The sequence below is a fragment of the Sinocyclocheilus grahami genome, unplaced genomic scaffold, assembly GCF_001515645.1.
Source record: "Sinocyclocheilus grahami isolate Dianchi unplaced genomic scaffold, SAMN03320097.WGS_v1.1 scaffold428.1, whole genome shotgun sequence".
In the NCBI taxonomy this organism is placed as follows: Eukaryota; Metazoa; Chordata; class Actinopteri; order Cypriniformes; family Cyprinidae; genus Sinocyclocheilus; species Sinocyclocheilus grahami.
This window is the reverse complement of record NW_015505607.1, coordinates 956,860-960,545: the sequence shown is the minus strand read 5'-3', so window position 1 is coordinate 960,545 and position 3,686 is coordinate 956,860.

The window sequence follows — 3,686 nt, the reverse complement described above, 5'->3', positions numbered from 1 at the left end:
ACAAACAACTTAAGTCGTAGGCAAAAGGCAAATTTAATATGTTGGCTTTTTCTCTGCTGTGTTTTTTTTTGTGATTTTTTTTACACAATGCATGGATCAGGATATTGGATTACAATATTTTACTCGGATTAAGTATATACAGTGGCTATTGATATGGTTTTGAAGATATTTTTCTTTTTTCAGTTTGTGCTGAAAATGTAAGAGCGCTGTCTGGAAATTCATTTTGAGGAAACAAGACAGAACAACTGTTTCCTCCCACAGTACTTTAACGTCAGCGAATATCTCTAGTTGCACTTCATATACAGACACAAACAAATAGGGATGTTCTTTGCTTGACAGCAAATACTAGACCGAATACCTTTTTTTGTGTGTACTTCCTCACACCACCACACATGACACTCTGTATCTTGAAGCTTGATGATGAAGTACTGGGCTGTAGGTCCGTGTTCAGGGTATACTGATATAAATATAAGTTTAGAAGTTCCTACTCTCTTAGTTATAGGATTAGTTTTGTATCATACAGTGTAAATTCAAAAGCCTTCCTGGACTTTTACAGGGTAAAAAAATCTAATGTTGAGCACTTTGGGTCAATCTGACTTACTGAATGAAGCGTTTTTCTAATGATTGCAGTGTATATAAATGAGCTCTGGACTGCAGAATGCTGCTGTGTGTAGATCTGTCTCGTGTGGTTTGGTTCTAGGTCAGTTCCTCTCTTGTCACAAACATTAGGAAGCAAAACATTCCTGTAATTTCTTGACATATAATGGTGTTTATGATTGACAAGCTCAATGACACTGCCTGCAGGGATTCGTTTGACAAGAAAAGAATCAGATGTTGTTTTTTGCAGGTACAGTTTCACCTAGATAGACCGGTTTGCCTTCATCGCTTTTCCTTGTGATGTGATGGTATCCATCGCTCGTGGAGCTAACAGCCACTTGCTGCCTGGGCTCATCTCATTCACCGCAGTTGATGCAGGAAGATGAAATGTATTAGCCTCATATCGGGAAACTAATATGCTATCATTTACAGCATTACGCTCCCCAACTGCACACGAAAGAAAATGTTCAAAGAGCTCCATCAGGTGCCTTCCATTAAACTGGAAAATTGAAGCTTATGGTAGCATTATGAAATATCAGTGTAGTTCAGAACCCCCAGGTAATTGTGGGTGGAAAATAAGTTTGCGAGAGGCCTATAATTCACCATATTTCTGATAGTGCCGAGCCCTAATTGTCATATTTAGTCCGAGAATCAGGCTGCCTAACACTGAGGTTTTTCAATAAGTGCTTGTGACAGTACTTGGGGTTACCATGGCTACGGTTTGCTGCACATTGCTCTTGTACACCCCAACACCCCGATCTGTCGTTTCTGTACTGCGGTAAATACTCATCTCCGCCTGCCACATTAACAGAACTGGAAATGGGCCAGCGCTATTGACGTGTTGTTATCTTGAGGTCCAAAAATCCACGGCCTTGTGCTCCTCGTACACCCACTGACAACATCCTTCCCAGGAGTGAGTTTTAATTGGTTGGCAGGCCCAGTCACTGGGGATGTACAGCATATGCTTCTCCTTTTAGCTTCAAGACAGAAACTGTGATTTTATGTAAACTACCTTAGTAATTAGATAACAAAGAAAAGCTTTCTGCTGAAATGTTTCGGTTAGGATGTGTAGGAGGAGCATCTACAAGTGTGTATGGCTATAATTTAAGAATGGGTCATGATGGATGATAACCAATTACAGTAGTTGATGGTTCCCACAGACATGGACCAAATATCGGGGGATTTTAAAATTGTGATCTCCAGGCCTGGAAAAGTCAGGAAAATTTTCATAGTGAACATATACTGCTGTTCAAAAGTTTGGGGCCATTATTAAAGAAATTAATACTTTTATTCAGTAAGGACGCAGTCAATTAATCAAAAGTGACAAGACAATTGTAATGTTACAAAACATTTATATTTCAAGTAAATGCTGTTCTTCTGCACTTTATATTCATCAAAGAATCCTAAAAAATAATGTCTTACAGTTTTCATAAAACTTTTAAGAAGCACAACTGTTTTCAACATAATAGTAATAATAAGAAGAAAAGTTTCTTTAACACCAAATCAGCATATTAAAATGATTTCTGAAGGATCATGTGACACTAATGGCTACTGAAAATTCAGCTTTGCTATCACAGGAATAAATTGTATTTTAAAATTATAATAATCTTTCACAGTATTGCTGTTTTCGCTGTATCAAATAAATGAGCCTTACATAAGCATAAATAAGTTATTTCCAAAAAAAGAAAAAAGTCATACAACCATACATTTTTAAATTGTTGTGTATATTTTTCAATTTTTGTTTTCAACATTCTGCTCAAAAATGTTGTATCAGCTTGATATTTCCAGATATTGTAGGTTACTCTTTCACTTTTGAAAAATGGAATACATTTAGATGGTAGATAATTAGATAACGATAAATATTGCGATGTAATTTTCCTCGATAAAACGATATGAAGAGTTCGATAAATGTTCGATATAATGTTTATGCGCCAAAAGCAGAACAAAACAGCGCGATTTATTTGAATCGCACCAAACAGACCGTTTATCCACTCGGATCAAAGTTCAAACTGCCGTGCGGCGCGAGCTCACTTGAGCAGATGCGTTTTCTCGGTTATGAGAGCATTAAGCAGCGCTGTGAGATCCAGTGTGAAGCGCTTGAATTCAGAACACAAAGACTCAGTGATTTAAACTAGTTTAAAGCCAAACAGGAGAAACTCTGTGTGCAATGAGACAGTCAGAGGTCTTTTCAATCTACAAATCGCCATCATTTACCATGGATTTACTGTAGTAACACTCACTGCACCATGGTATTGTGGTAGAAATTTGGGATATTCACACTGAATTTTATTACAGGAGTAATGGTAGGCCTATATAATTGTAGTATGTATTTGTGATTAAGCTATAGCATGTGTGCATTTATACTGAATGTTTTTAGACTACTGTTTTTCATTCAAATAGGCTACCTTAAAACCATATACCGTATTGGCCCGAATATAAGCCGACCCTGATTATAAGATGACCCCTCTCTTTCCAGATGTACCTTTTGGAAAAAGGCTTTTTAAAAACCAAATCTTGTTTTTTCTCAGTAAAACACATTTTGTCTTCAATTATTTTCATATTGCATATTTTTCCAATTTTAATTTTAGTTTTGAAAGTATGGTAAAAACTGGTCAAATGTACCAACAATCACATTTAAAAAATATACACTTTTTGATATACCATCAAAAAAAAAAAACAGGTAGCCCATCTGAATTAGAACATTTAGGCTATCCATCTAATAGTAGCCTACCAAAATCTTATTAACAGTAGAAGTTAAATCTTACTGTAATCTTCAAATCTGATAATTGATAATGAACAAAAATTTACCTCTGCATCCTAACTCAAGCTACTATCAAATGTACATTTCTAAGAGACAAAAAGTGATATAATTATTATTAATATTATCAGGCAACCCAAACCTGTTTCTTGATTTGAAACAATATCACTCATTATAACATGCAGAAACTAAGAAATTCATTTTTCTATTTAGATATTTATTTTGTTAAGGAAAATGAATGGTCTGGTTTCTACAACTTTCACTTTGGAGCAAAAATCTGGCTTTAAACTTGAAAGAAATAAAGATTTGACATTTATCGTGATAATTATCG